The sequence below is a fragment of the Sus scrofa genome, chromosome 6 (assembly GCF_000003025.6).
Source record: "Sus scrofa isolate TJ Tabasco breed Duroc chromosome 6, Sscrofa11.1, whole genome shotgun sequence".
Taxonomy (NCBI): Eukaryota; Metazoa; Chordata; class Mammalia; order Artiodactyla; family Suidae; genus Sus; species Sus scrofa.
The window spans coordinates 66,840,025-66,855,971 of NC_010448.4; the positions used below are offsets into that span (position 1 = coordinate 66,840,025).

At 52.1% G+C, this 15,947-nt stretch overlaps 1 long non-coding RNA gene across 8 annotated transcripts in view; it reads right to left on the bottom strand.

The window, feature by feature from the left end:
- Positions 1–15,947, bottom strand: part of NPHP4 — a 112,964-nt gene that overhangs the window by 24,743 nt on the left and 72,274 nt on the right. For all 8 annotated transcript variants that reach the window (XR_002344866.1, XR_002344867.1, XR_002344865.1 and 5 more), the window contains 5 exons: positions 12,531–12,592; positions 10,066–10,173; positions 8,700–8,848; positions 8,380–8,571; positions 7,392–7,579 (listed from right to left, as the gene is read on the bottom strand). This is a non-coding gene — a long non-coding RNA (nephrocystin 4). The remainder of the gene's footprint in view (positions 1–7,391; positions 7,580–8,379; positions 8,572–8,699; positions 8,849–10,065; positions 10,174–12,530; positions 12,593–15,947) is intronic.

Here is a 15,947-nt window from a genome sequence, read left to right on the forward strand (position 1 = left end):
TCTGGAACAAGACAGGGATGCCCACTCTCACCACTGCTCTTCAACATAGTTTTGGAAGTCCTAGCCACAGCAATTAGACAAACAAAAGAAATCAAAGGCATCCATATAGGAAGAGAAGAGATAAAACTGTCACTGTATGCAGATGACATGATACTATACCTAGAAAACCCTAAGGACTCAACCCCAAAACTCCTTGAACTGATTAATAAATTCAGCAAAGTGGCAGGATATAAGATTAACATTCAGAAGTCAGTTGCATTTCTGTATACCAGCAATGAAACATTAGAAAAGGAATACAAAAATACGATACCTTTTAAAATTGTACCTCACAAAATCAAATACCTCGGAATACACCTGACCAAAGAGGTAAAGGACCTATATGCCGAGAACTATAAAACTTTAATCAAAGAAATCAAAGAAGATGTAAAGAAATGGAAAGATATTCCATGCTCCTGGATTGGGAAAATCAATATTGTAAAAATGGCCATACTACCCAAAGCAATCTACAGATTCAATGCAATCCCTATCAAATGACCCATGACATTTTTCACAGAACTAGAACAAACAATCCAAACATTTATATGGAACCACAAAAGACCCAGAATCGCCAAAGCAATCCTGAGAAACAAAAACCAAGCAGGAGGCATAACTCTCCCAGACTTCAAGAAATACTACAAAGCCACAGTCATCAAAACAGTGTGGTACTGGTACCAAAACAGACAGACAGACCAATGGAACAGAATAGAGAATCCGGAAATAAACCCTGACACCTATGGTCAATTAATCTTTGACAAGGGAGGCAAGAACATAAAATGGGAAAAGGAAAGTCTATTCAGCAAGCATTGCTGGGAAACCTGGACAGCTGCATGCAAAGCAATGAAACTAGAACACACCCTCACACCATGCACAAAAATAAACTCCAAATGGCTCAAAGACTTAAATATACGACAGGACACCATCAAACTCCTAGAAGAAAACATAGGCAAAACACTCTCTGACATCAGCATCATGAATATTTTCTCAGGTCAGTCTCCCAAAGCAATAGAAATTAGAGCAAAAATAAACCCATGGGACCTCATCAAACTGAAAAGCTTTTGCACAGCAAAGGAAACCAAAAAGAAAACAAAAAGACAACTTACAGAATGGGAGAAAATAGTTTCAAATGATGCAACTGACAAGGGCTTAATCTCTAGAATATATAAGCAACTTATACAACTCAACAGCAAAAAAACCAATCAATCAATGGAAAAATGGGCAAAAGACCTGAATAGACATTTCTCCAAAGAAGATATACAGATGGCCAACAAACACATGAAAAAATGCTCAACATCGCTGATTATAAGAGAAATGCAAATCAAAACTACCATGAGATACCACCTCACACCAGTCAGAATGGCCATCATTAATAAATCCACAAATAACAAGTGCTGGAGGGGCTGTGGAGAAAAGGGAACTCTCCTGCACTGCTGGTGGGAATGTAAACTGGTACAGCCACTATGGAGAACAGTTTGGAAATACCTTAGAAATCTATACATAGAACTTCCATATGACCCTGCAATCCCACTCTTGGGCATCTATCCAGACAAAACTCTACTTAAAAGAGACACATGCACCCGCATGTTCATTGCAGCACTATTCACAATAGCCAGGACATGGAAACAACCCAAATGTCCATCGACAGATGATTGGATTCGGAAGATGTGGTATATATACACAATGGAATACTACTCAGCCATAAAAAAGGATGACATAATGCCATTTGCAGCAACATGGATGGAACTAGAGAATCTCATCCTGAGTGAAATGAGCCAGAAAGACAAAGACAAATACCATATGGTATCACTTATAACTGGAATCTAATATCCAGCACAAATGAACATCTCCTCAGAAAAGAAAATCATGGACTTGGAGAAGAGACTTGTGGCTGCCTGATGGGAGGGGGAGGGAGTGGGAGGGATCGGGAGCTTGGGCTTATCAGACACAACCTAGAATAGATTTACAAGGAGATCCTGCTGAATAGCATTGAGAACTATGTCTAGATACTCATGTTGCAACAGAAGAAAGAGTGGGGGAAAAACTGTAATTGCAATGTATACATGTAAGATAACCTGACCCCCTTGCTGTACAGTGGGAAAATAAAAAAAGAAAAAAAAAAGAAAATGATTACACAGAGATCACATGGGAACACAGAAAGTCTAAAATATTTATAAGCTTACCCTTAACAGAATTCAGTTTGACAACCTCTGGTCTAATGGAACAAAAAAGAAAATCTAGAAATAAATCCAAGTAGTAAAAAAAAAAAAAAAAACCCTTTAGTATACGATGATAAGAATGGCTCTCTAGGCACTGGGGGGAAAAGATTGACTTTTTAATAAACAGTCCTAGATCAACTGGATTGACATTTGGAAATAGATAAAACTGACCCCAACCTGCCATCACACAGCAGGATAAACTACATACAGATCAGAAATCTAAATGTAAAAAATGAAACCTACAAGTCCTAGAAGAAAACACGCATGAGCCTCCTCATGAGCGAGGAGAGGAGAAACGCCTTTGCATCTAGGACTTAAGAATCTAGAAGCAGTAACAAGACCGGCACATTCGACTACAGGGAAGTCACTCCTTTATGGAGTAAAAGTCACCGTAAGCAAAGCAAAAAGACCAATGACAAAGGAGGAAACATATTAGCAATTTGTATCACAGGCAACAGCTAATCAACCTAATAGAGTTTCCAGAACAGATGAAAAACCTGATAGAAACATGGAAAAGGTATGAATAGAAGTTTGCAGATAAAGACGAAAGATGCTCAACTTCAGTCCTAGTAAAGAGAAAAGAGCCATCTCACATCCGTCAGATTGTAAACATCTGAAATTTAAGAACCCATTTTGTGGGGGAGGCCAAAAGTTTGCAGGCACAGAGGGGAGGTGACAATGTCGTCCCCTGGCTGAAGCCTTTGGTCCTTGGGCCCCATAAACCCCCTGCCAGCAATCTGCCCGGGACACCCCTCTACACCCAGAAAATGCCTGCATCGTCTGAAAGAGCAGAACCCTGGAAAGACCCGAACGTCCATCTGTAGGATGATGGTTGAATCAACCGCAGGACACGAATTCAGCACAGTCTGATGAAGCTGCAAAAATCACGCAGACAGTTTCCACAGAGGGGGGAGCTCAGGATGAAAAGTTAACTGAAAAAAGCAGTTCCCATCGTGGCTCAGGGTAAGAAACCCGACTAGGATCCACGAGGATTCGGGTTCGATCCCTGGCCTCACTCAGTAGGTTTAGGATCTGGTATTGCGGTGTAAGTTACAGACGCTCAGATCCCGCATTGCTGTGGCTGCGGTGTAGGCCAGTGGCTACAGCTCTGATTGGACCCCTAGCCTGGAAACCTCCATGTGCTGTGGGAGCGGCCCTAAAAAGCAAAAAAAAAAAAAGAAAAAGAAAAAGAAATTCCACTGGATCCCGAGTTGCTGTGGCTATGGCGTAAGGCCAGCAGCTATAACTCCGATTGGACCCTTAGCCTGGGAACCTCCATATGCATCAGGTGCAGCCCTAAAAGGCAAAAAAAAAAAAAAAAGAAAAGAAAAAAAAAACAGTAAAAATGTGTACCTGGTACCCTACCTGTTGAATAAGAAGAAATATACATATATAAATATACATAGGAGTTCCCACTGTGGTGCAGTGGGTTAAGAATCCGACTGCAGCAGCTCAGGTTGCTGTGGAGGCTCGGGTTTGGTCCCCAGCCCAGTGCAGTGGGTTCAATCCCCGGCCCAGAAACTTCCATATGCCACGGGTGCAGCCATTAAAACAAGAAAGAAAGAAGGTAAGAAAGAAAAATATATATAAATATTTGCTTATTTTTAAAATCAAAACAAACAAAAACAATAGAAAGGGAATTGGGAAACTAGAAACTGTTGCCCGGAAGGCTGAGCAGGGGAGGGCTGAAGGGAGCCTTGAGGGCACATTTCAGGGCCCTTGTATGTTCTGAGCCAGGTCAACATGCCAACACTTTAAATCAAAACACAAGAACGCAAACATAAAAGTGAAAACAGGAGTTCCGGTCATGGCGCAGCAGAAACGAATCCGATGAGGAACCATGAGGTTGCGTGTTCGATCCCTGGCCTCGCTCAGAGGGTTGGGGATCCAGCGTTGCCGTGAGCTATGGTGTAGGTTGCAGACACGGCCCAGATCCCACGTTGCTGTGGCTGCGGTGTAGGCCGGTGGCTACAGCTGATTGGACCCCTAGCCTGGAAACCTCCATGTGCCGTGGGAGTGGCCCTAAAAAGCAAAAAAAAGGAAAACAAAAGAAAAAAGAAATTCCACTCACAACGTGGAACAACAAATGGTGTGGTGGAGGCAGCCGCCAGGCCCACAGGCCTCGGGTTCCACTGGAGCCGATGTGGCAGCTCCTTGGCACGAGCCGCTGAGAGGTGTCCACAGTGGGAGCCACATCATGGACTCTGGGCACCAGCTCATGAACCTGGGGGGATGGGGGAGAAGCAGTGCCCCCTACAAGAACCAGGAAGCAGTGGTCGGGGCTGCCCACACTCTGCCAGAAGACGACATCCCCAGTGCCACCAAGAAAGGGCAACTGCATGGCGGAGCCAAGACCAAGGCCTTTCCTCTCCACCCTTGACCCCCCAAGTCTCTGCTGCCGTCTCCAGCAAAACCAAATTCCGGTCCGTGGGAACATCATTTTGCTAAAGATAACTATTCAAGGCTGGAAATTGGCTTGTTTTTTAAGCTGGGTGGGTGTGGGGCCCACACTTTTCAAATCTTTTTTATGCCCTGTTAACTCTCTGGATTCTTTATGAAGGTCACCAACCCTGATCCCTTCCTCACAGGCCACACAAAATCAGTTCTTTGCGGGAGTTCCCTGGTGGCCTGGCAGTTGAGGATCCAGCACTGTCCCTGGGTCACTGTTGTAAGGCAGGTTGGATTCCTGGCGCAGGAACTTTTGCACGCCATGGGAATAGCCAAAAATAATAACAAAATAAATTTTTAAAAAATAAAGGGAAGACGGAAGCATTACTCTGTCTTCCATTATGAGCTGCACCTCAAGGTCACCAAATACTTGATAGCAGTTTCTCTCTAAGGAACCGTTCCAGCTGAGAAAGACATACTGTAGAAGCAAACGTCCCCACTGGGCAACCTTGGATGAAGTGATCAGTCCATGAGCAGCAGTCCCGACGGCCCCTGTTGGAGCATAAGAAGCCACCGGATGTCCCACTGCTGCAGGGTGGGGACGCACTGCCAGCTATAGAGAATCCTTGCCCCAGACAGAAAGCATGCAACTAGCTCTAAGTGCCAGTGCACAGGAAAAACGGCATAGAGGAATATCACAAACCTCACCACTGGGCTGCAAAACCAGAGCCCAGAACGTGAGACGCTCTAGGGGACCAGCAACGTGGCTACGTCAACAAATACAGTGAAAACAACAACAACTGTGGCGCACAGCGACCTCTACTCGATGTTCTGTGACCACCTGTGTGGAACAGCTACGTGTCTATGTACGGCTGAACTGCTTTGCTGTACTGCAGAGATTAATACAGCATTGTAAAGCATCTATGCTAAAATTAAATTTTTCAAAACTTTACTTCAATGGAGTTCCCGTCACGGCCCAGTGGTTAACGAATCTGACTAGGAATCATGGGGTGGCCGGTTCGATCCCTGGCCTTGCTCGGTGGGTTGAGGATCTGGCGTTACCGTGAGCTGTGGTGTGGGTCACAGATGAGGCTCGGATCCCACGTTGCTGTGGCTCTGGCATAGGCCAGCGGCTACAGCTCCGATTCGACCCCTACCCTGGGACCCTCCATGTGCCGCAGGAGCGGCCCTAGAAAAGGCAAAAAGACCAAAAAATAAAAAATAAAAATAACTCTACTTCAATAAACACTGAAGTTAAAATAAAAAAGGAGTTCCCATCGTGGCTCATTGGAAACAAATCTGACTAGTATCCATGAGGACACAGGTTCAACCTCTGGCCTCACTCAGTGGGTTAAGGACCTGGCATTTCCGTGAGCTGTGGTGTAGGTCGCAGACCTGGCTCGGTTCCCCCATTGCTGTGGCTGTGGTGTAGGCCGGTGTCTACAGCTCCAATTCGACCCCTAGCCTGGGAACCTCCATATGCCATGGATGCAGCCCTAAAAAAAGACATCAGGATAAGAAATAAGCAAAAACAGATCTATAAAACAGCCAGAAAACAATGAACAAGATGGCAATAATGAATCCATCCCTATCAATAATTACTTTAACTACAAATGAATTAAACTCTCCAATGAGTAGATAGACAACAGCTTGATGGATTAAAATATACATATATATCCAACAATAAGCTGCTTTCAGGAGACTCGCTTTAGCCTTTGAAGACATACATAGACTAAGAGTGAAAGGATGGGAAGGGAAAAAAAAAAGCTTCAAGAAAACGGTGCCCCACAGAGACAGTTAGTTATAGGGTCGTCCTTCCGTGTCCACAGGGAACTGGCGCCAGGAAGCCCCAAGGACACCGAAATCCAGAGGCCCTCGAGTGCCTTAGAGAAGAAGGCAGAATATTTGCATATAAGCTACACACTCGCGCCAGTGAACTTAAATCACCCCTGGATTATTAAAGACCTAGACAAATGCAGGTGCTGTGCAAATAGCTGCTGCCACATAGCAAATTAAAGTTTAACTTTACAGGGAAAGAGTGAAAAAAACACAGACAGGAAGGTTTGGGCAACTACAGAGACTGAGGGTGACCTTACTGAGATCCTGATTTGAACAAACCATTAAAAATGAAGTTATTGAGGAAACATTAACCTTGGCTAGATATTCGATGATATTAAGCATTCTTCATTTTTAAGCAGGAAAATAGCGTTGAGTTTGTTTTCCAAAAAAGACTTTACTTTCTTTCTTTTTCTTTTTTATGGCTGCACCTGCGCCATATGGAAGCTCCCGGGCTAGGGGTCAAATCAGAGCTGCAGCTACGGGCCTCCACCACAGCCATGCCAGATCCAAGAAGAATCTGTGACCTATGCCACAGCGTGTGGCAACACCAGATCCTTAACCCAGCAAGCAAGGCCAGGGATCGAACCCACATCCTCACAGACACAGTGTCAGGTTCTTAATCCGCTGAGCCAAAATGGGAACTCCTACTTCCTTAGATATACATAAAGAAATACCTATAAAGAAAAGTATATAATGTCTGGGATTTGCTTCAAATAACCCAGGTGTGGGGAGGGATCTGGGTGTCGAAGTCACTGGTACCCAGAGCTGCGGGGCACGAGCACCAATTCATCACCCTAGCCTCTCCTATTCCGTGTGTGTTTGACAGCGTTCATTGTCCAACATCTTTTAAATCATAAAACCCACAGACAGTGTGGCAGTGGGTCTCACGCTTGCCAGGTACGCGGCACTCACCCGCCTCGAAGGCACCGTCCTTGGGGATCGGGACGAGGATGTGGGACAGGGGGGCAGAGCTGGTCTCCCCCATCCCCTCCAGCTCCACCAGCTGTAGGCGCGGCGTGGTCTCGGGGGGAAAGCGGTAGAACTGGAAGGTGAAGTACACGGTCTTCGGCCACGGGGCTGCCTGGCCTTCCTGGGACGCCCTGGATCCAACAACAGCTCTGAGTTAACGCCGTGTCCAGGCGGAGAACCTGGGCTTTCGTTACCCTCATGGGGAGAGAGCGGGTGGGAGGTCACCTCCTTCAGCCCTACTGTAACCTCAGGAAGCCTGCCGGGCATCCCCCCTAACTTCAGACGTGGCCAGAACACCCTGGTCTCAGAGTGCCACCAATACCCAAGGACCGGCCAACACACTGTCCATGGGAGGTTGTTTTGTTTTGTTTTGTTTTGTTTTTGTATGGCCACACCCAGGCCAGGGGTCGATTCCAAGCCATAGCTACGGCAACGCCAGCTCCTTAACCTACTATGCCAGGCCAGGGGTCGAACCCATGTTGCTACAAAAACAACGCTGGCTCCTTAACCCGCTATACCACAGTGGGAATTCCAAGTCCACATGTTTTTTTGTTGTTACTGTTTCATTGCTGTTGTTTTAGCTGTGCCTCTGGCATGTGGAAGTTCTCAGGCCAGGGATCAAACCCACATCAGAGCTATGACCCACGCCACGGCAGTGAGAACACCGGGTCCTTAACCTGCATGAGCCACCTGGGAACTCCCTGTCCATGTTTAATTAGGGACCACAGAAGATCGATCCAGGCAGGTTGGACGACACTGGGTGGGTCCTAGCCAAACGGAACTAAAGACAGGGCACTTCTTAATCCAAGGTCTTCATCTTAAAGACCTGATCGTAGAATCCTGCTAGGTTAGAACCACACAGACGTGCTTCTCAATGAAAGAAATGCAAAAGCCAGGTGAAGAGTAACAGACAAAATATATAAGAGGTTACCTGCTAAAGGCAAGAAACTGTAGCACTATCTCATTGCTTTGCAGACAGTCTGATTCTTCCTTCTGAGGGTTGAACTTCACGGGATCTGTAGGGTTCACGGCCTCGGCTGGTTGCTTGTTGGCGTCCAGAATCTCGGGGAAGCCAGCAGACTGCAGCAGCGCCAGGGCGGCTCTTGAGAGCTTCCCTCCAGAGCTGGATCAGAAAGCCTCCTGAGCCAGCCTTCGGGGAGGGTCGGCCCAGAGGCAGGACCCCGTCTCCAGGAAGCCTGCCATCTGGATCCCACAGCACTCGGCCAGGTGCCTCCCAGACCCAGGCCTCACCTCCTGGTCTGGGTTCCCACGACGATCGGGGCATGTACCGGCATGAAAGGCAGCTCCTGCAACGGCTCAGCAGTGGACGTTCCCAGGCCCGAGGCCGTGTGGCTCAGGTCGGCTTCCAGGTGAGAGATCCTGCCCTCCAGGGGGAACTCCTGCCCAACAAAATAAGGCCCCCCAGTGAGGCCAGCCAGGATCCCAACCTGTCACCAAGGACACTGGGCCATGGGGCTCATCCATGAACTGCCTCAGTCACGAGGCAGAAGAAACACAGGGGGTTCAGCCGCCTTGCAATTCCAAGTGAGCGCTGAATAGTTTTAGTATAAGTATATCCCACTCACTATCCGAGACATACTTATCCTTGAAAGTTATTGTTGATTGGAAATTCAAATTTACCTGGGTAGCCTGTATTTTATGTGAGCTGAAAAGCAACGAGGAAGGAGTCATCGATTTTGTGAACAGGTCAGTAGCACATGGGACATTTGATGCCCGAGAAGGCAAGTTAATATCAAAACCACGTCTGCAGGACAGAAGATGAAACTGCCTCCAACAACACACAACAGACCAGGGGACAGGGCCGCTGCGCATGTGCAGACGCTCCCCTGTCGCCACGTCACCCGCGTGCTCTAGGTGTTCGCCTGCCCCCGCCTCCCACGTCCCTCCCAAGTGGAAGACGACCGTCTAAGTGAAGGGCTTGATGGGTCCAGGATGCTCGCTTCTCAAGCTTCCCAGGGGCCCATGTGACAGGGGACAAGGAACACGGCCCCAGCACCAGTGAGAAGAGACGCAGGCTAACTACCCGTGCCCCGACTTTATTTTAGAATAAGGCATCTCACAGTGCCACGAGGGTTTTCAAATAAGGAATTATATGGAGCCGTTCTTCCTCGACAGGCTGTCAGGGTAAGACTGAAGGTGAGCCAGCAAGCTCGAGGTGAACCCCAAGGTCAGGAGGAAAGAGACCTCTTTTAGCCCATTTGCTTCAAGATGCTCCAACAGCAAGGCGAGCATCCTAGGCGGGAGCTGGCAGCTTGGCTTGACCACTACTCACGTCCTCGGGGAAAATTCCCTTTTCCTCCTGTGGTCAGAGGCCAGGGGGCCTTTAACCGTGTCTTTTCAAGCAGAGCAAAAGCCTCGGTCAAGCACCGTGCAGGAAAAGCTCCCTGACCAAACGCCCACTGGGCACCAAGACAGGATGGTGGCAAGTAGGTGAAGCAGGAAGGAGGCAGCCAACGTCTAGCCCCGTCCCCACGGCCGCATCCCAGAGAACCTTGAAGGTCTCGTCCATCTCGCCAAAGACCAGGGCAGCTCGCAAAGTCAAGGACTTCAGCTGAAGTCAGGCATTGGGAGCCGTGGGGGGGGTGGCGGTACTCACCCCTGGGGCCTGGGAGAGCGCGGGGCTCCCGCGGTGCTGGGAGCGCGGTTCAGCCGAGCCACGCTGGGCCGGGGACCGTGGGGAGGCCGCCAGCTGGGAAAGTGACAACTGGAGGAAAGAAATCTCAGGTAAGATGACAAAATGCAGCCCAATAACATCCAAAGCCCCCCCAACGCTGGCACAGACCCTCTGGAAGGAGGAGGATGTGCCGCAGCCACAGAAGACCTTCGGGTCTGCGTGCTCCCAGTCAGTGCTGCTCTGGACCCAAAGCTGTGTCCTAATTCTTCCGTTTTAACTCCCGAGGGGTCAGTTCTGGGATCTCCCCCAGATCATAATATTTGAATAAAAATATTATTAATAAGGAAAAGCAAGCGGAGAAGAGGAAATGGCCTGGGAAGCCGTGGTCCTGGAACCTCCATCCCGGACCTGACTTCTCCAAGACCCCATCCGAGTGAACCCCGGGGCTCCTACACCTTGAACCTGCCAGCTGAGGCGGTGACCACAATGGCAGCCGATGTGGGGCCCCAAGCCACCACTTCGCAGCCGAGTGACAGGGGCAGGTCCCTTGGCCTTCTAATGCCTCAGTGTCCTCACCTGTGAAATGGGGATGCTAACAGCACCTGCATCCCAGAAAGGCTGTGATATCCGGAGAGACTTTGGTAAATGTTATGAATATGTGGGAAATGAATGCTGCTATTAGAGGCTGGTGTGGCGCAACGGAGGGCACAAGCTCTACTGGGGACCCCTCTCAAATCCTGGTCTCTATTCTTTTTTTTTTTTTTTTTTGCTTTTTAGGGCTGCAGCCACACCATGTGGAAGTTCCCAGGCAAGGGGTCGAATCAGAGCTGCAGCTGCCGACCTACGCCACAGCCACAGCAATGCCAGATCCTTGACCCACTGAGCGAGGCCAGGGATTGAACTGGCATCCTCATGGATACTAGTAGGGTTCATTTCCGCTGAGCCACAATGGGAACTCCTTGGTCTCTATTCATAAGGGACACGTTACAAATGGGTCTTCGCCATCAGCAGTGACAGTGGCCCGAGGGAGGTGCTGGTACAGAGATCCCGGTACACGAGGAGTGTTGAGGAAGTGGGAGAGGGGCAGGTGTGGTCCCGGGGGGTCCAGGAGGCATCCCAGGGGCAGAGAAGATCCTGGGGTCTGCTCAACTTCCCTCAGAGCATGAGCTTCCCCGGGGTGGGGGGGAGGGTGGCGAGAGGTGCTGCTCTGTGGTCCCTCAACACCTGGGCAACAGAGAAAGCTCTGGAAAAGGCTGGGACAGGTCAGTGGGGCATCCCAGGAGGCTGTCCCCAAGCAGGTGTCTTCAGACAGATACAAGGTTCACGTCTCGTCCAGTTTCCAAGCTGCATGGGACACACGAAAGCCACTTCCTGGGGAACCTGTGACACTGAGATAATCAGCCTTTCTAGAAAGTCCATCTCCAGGGTGATGTTGGCAGACAAGGTGGGTCCTGAGGAGGACCAGCCAACTGTGACCTCATTCAAAATCACGCAGCCAGAGCCAGGCCAGAGCCACGGGTGGACCCACAGCCACTCAGATCCCGGAGCGGTGGCCGCACATCCCCGCCGCCCGAGGAGACATCTGCTCTCTGACAGGCTGGTCAACAGGCCGGGCCTCTGCTGGCTGCAGCCCTGTCCCCCCGCCACCAGCTGCTCGCACACCGGCCTGGTGACCTAGCAGAGAGGGTCGGAGGGGGAGGGGCGAGGACCACACCTCAGCGCCTCAGGGCAGAAGAAAGGCCGTTGAGTCCTGGAAGATTCTTGGCCGTTAGACACAGCTGCCAGGGAGACCACAGCCTCTGAGTGTAGAAAGGGGCCCTCGATGACAAACTGGAGGATCTTAACCCTTGGAAGCCACCGCCCGGACAGCCAGCGCTGGCCCATCTGCCCTCTGGCTCCCAGGACGCTTCCCAGCCCCACAAAAGTAACAGGACCTCAAGTGCTTTTCCTTGTGTCTTCTTTTTCTTTTTTTGGCCGTGCCTGCGGTAGTTTCCAGGCCAGGGGTTGAACCCATGCCACAGCAATGACCTGAGCTGCTTCAGTGACAATGCCAGATTCTTAACCCACTGAGCCACAAGAGAGCTGCGGACATAAACTGCTTTTAAAGATGCCTGGAAGACCTCTGTGCACCCGGAATCTTTTTTTTTTTTTTCATTTTTTGGGGGGTCTTTTTGTTTTTTAGGGCCGCACCCACAGCATATGGAGGTTCCCAGGGTAGGGGTCAAGTCGGAGCTATAGCTGCTGCCTACACCACAGCCACAGCAACATAAGATCTGAGCTGCGCCTGTGACCTACACCACAGCTCACGGCAATGTCAGATCCCCAACCCACTGAGTGAGGCCAGAGATCAAACCTGCATCCTCATAGATGCTAGTCGGGTTGGCTAACCGCTGAGCCACAACAAGAACGCCCACCAAGAGCCTTTAAATAATGGACTTTGGACTTACCCCGGGTCCCACAGGCGAGTCCTGGGGGGTGGTGAGCCCCTGGGGCGGCAATGCTGGCGGGCCTAGGAGGAAGCACATGGGGGCGGGCAGGGGGCCATCAGCCAGGGCGAAGGAAGGGCACCCGAGCCCAGGGTGTTTCCTCTGGGCAGTAACTGGCGCTGTCGCTGGAGCTGAGCAGCCGCCACCATACGGACCCAGCGCCCAGCGGTTGTAGGGGACTCCTGGGCCGGCTTGATCAGACCAGGGTGGTCCCTCGAGTCTCCGCCTGCAGGATGGAGCGAGCTCTCTCCCCTCCTCCCTGCTCATGCGGCATCCGCGTGCTCAGGGAGGGGAGAGGCTTCCAGACACCGTAGGCTCCCACGTGCTCACCTGCCTTCAGGGGCCAGGCCCTGAGGTCGGCCCAGCAGCTGTTGCCCAGGCTGAGGCCCACTTGCTGTTTTGTGAAATAAGAAACTGCTACACAGACGTGTGCGGCAGATGCGGCAGCGGGCGGGCCCCGCACTCCAGCCCTCGCATCACTCAGTGTCCGTCCTCTGAGCCCCTCTCACTCTAGAGCTGTGTCAGTACCAGGAGGAGCCCAGGCCAGTCCTCCCTGGGTCCCCGGAGGGAGGGGCCCAAGGCACTCGTGCCCTGGGGGATGCCAGGCTTTCTCCTGCAGTGCCCCAGGTGCCCGCCTGTGGAAGGAGCAGCCGTCCCCACAGCACTGTGTCCACCTGCCAGCACAGTCCCCACAGGAGGGGGGCAGGCTGGTATTTGTCTGTGCTGCTTCAGCCCCATCCCAGGTCCTGCACCCCTCACGAGCCCCAACACTGCCCGGCCCCGGACTCTCCGCACTATGCCAGGGCATCTGGGGCCACCACGGCCTCACAACCATCCTGCGCTTCTGCCCTTACCTGCCAGCCACTCCACCTCCAGGCAAGAGCGAGGCTGCCCTCCTGACCTGGACGCATCCTGACGGGGCCCCTGCCCACCTGATGGCCCAGGTGCGACCAGGCAGCCACCAGAGGTGACCCACTTGGCTCCCCTGAGGACACACCTGCCCTGCTCATCACAGTCCCTGCATGGTCAGGACTCTGGTCTCCGTACAAGGACACCACCCCGACTGGACTTGAGGACATCCCGGCCCCTGAGGAATCAGGGCCCTCCCCCAGGTAACAAGGCCGTCCTGTCACTGCCATGTGGCCCTGACTGCCCTCACTCTGTGGTCTCACTCCCCAAACAGACATGCGTGAGCCCCAGAACAGGCAGAGCCAGCAAGCAGCTCACACGGCCCTGAAGCCCCAGGCCCCCAGGGCACCTGGCCCAGGGAAGCCCAGGCGGCACATGCACCTGCTGACGCCCGGTGCCCACGGGCTGTGACGTTAGACACTGTGGACTCTGAGTAGAGGACACCCAGCCCCCATCGAGCTCTGGACGGCACTGAAGCCTCGCCCACCAGGGGGAACCAGCTTTGGGAGCGCCCCCCAACCCGGCCCTAGTGTGTCTCTGCCACCATGGAATCCACCTGGTGGGGGGGGGGGCGCCGCAGACTCACCCTAGCCTGAGGGGTTTGGCTGGTGAGGAATGGAGGCTGGAGGGAACCCCCCACCCCTGCCCGGGTCCCCACCAGATGGCCCCACCTGAGCTAAGTAGAGGCTCCTTTCTCACCAGCCAAGTTAACTTGGTTCCTAAGAACTCAGCACCCTCCAGCCCCAGGAGCCTGTGCTTTCTGTAATGAGCCACTTGGGAGGGACTCCCCTGGACTCTCTGTGACTCCCCGACTCTCCATGCCCCCCTCTGTCTCTCTGTGAACCCCCTGACTCCCTCCAACTCTCTGTGGCCCCCTCTGTCTCTCCGTGACCCCCCTGAGTCCCCCCGACTCTCCATGACCCTCCAAAGAGCTTCCACTCGCTGAAAGGCGCTGTCAGCAGAAGCTCAAGTGCCCAGTTCTCCCTCCAGGGCTGCTTCCAGAAGCCCGAATGCCCTCCACTGGACTGAAAGGCAGGGCGAGGCTAGCGGTCTGCCCCAGACCTGGGCTGTCACATCCCCCTGGGTCACACACCTGCACCCCATGCCCCTCTGCATTCGGCCTGGGACTGGAAATGGGTTGGGAGGGGGGACCCCATAGACCTGAAACCCGCTCCACACTCCAGGGCAAGGGGGGGCAACTTTTCACGTGGACACCGCTTCTCAGACGGCACTTCTGGTGAGTTGAGGGCCAAGGTCACAGAAAGATACAAATGGAGTACACAAAGGAGGCATTCCCCAGGCCGGACCACCAGCCCGTGCCAGCCCTGTGGAGGCAGCACGGAAAGCTTTGCCCCTCAGTGCGCACTGCCTTCCCGAGAAAAGAAGGCTCTTGCTTCAGCGTGGCTGTGCATTCACGTTGGTGGGCGGTGGGGGGCACCAAGGAAGGGAGAATCTGCAGGCAGGGCCTGATGAGGGGGATTCGGCAGGAAAACGCTGCTGCAGGAGCTTAACTGAAAGGAGAGGCAGCTGTTGCTTGGCCACCAAGGCTGGGAGGGGCAGGCAGGGAGGGGGTCTGGGGATGTCATGGGGTGGAGCCAGATAGCAGCCCCCAAAGGCAGGCAGAAGGAGGGTCATCACAGCCAAAGATACAATCACTGTGATTTCCCTTTTTTTTGGGGGGGGGCTTTTTAGGGCTGTTCCCACTGCACATGGAAGTTCTCAGGCTAGGGGTCGAATTAGCTACAGCTGCCGGTCTACACCATAGGCACAGCAACGCCAGATCAAGGCCAGGGATGGAACCCGCACGCTCCTGGATCCTAGCTGGGTTTGTTACAGCTGAGCCACGACAGGAGCTCCACAATCGCTGTAATTTAAATAAAGATTGCGAAGAAAAGCTTTCCCATCAGACCTGGAAAATAAAGGACTACTCAGTGTGTAACGGTACTCCAGACAGTAAGACTTCACAAGGCAGTCCCATTTGAAAGGTCCTTATTCCTAATTATTTGGGCTTAAAAAGTCATTCTCCCGAGACTTCGATCACAGGGATGGGAGAAGCGAGCAAAATCGAGGAAGCAGTAAAGGGACAGGCAGCTGGAGGATGGAGTGCGCGCGGGTCTCTGGGTGGCAGGAATCCAGAGCAACGATGGCTGAGAACCGGAGGTGCCCTAACTCCGTTAATCAGCCCGGGAGGAGGGGGGAGTGTGTGCGGTGCCCTGAGCCCCAGGCTGGGGTCACCTTCAAGGACAGGCTCCAAACGTACCCTCCCTGCTGGGAGCCTCGGCTCCGAGGTGTTCACGGACGGACGGACGCTCCCCTGCAGAAGGCGCCCTTAGAGTCCTGGCCGCTAACTTCTGTCCCCTGTCTGAGCTCTCACTCTCCCCTCTGCCGTGTGACTTCAGGACGACACCACTCAAGGAGACGGCATTCGGGCCAGTGTGGGCAGCACAAGAGGTCACAGCCACGTCAAGG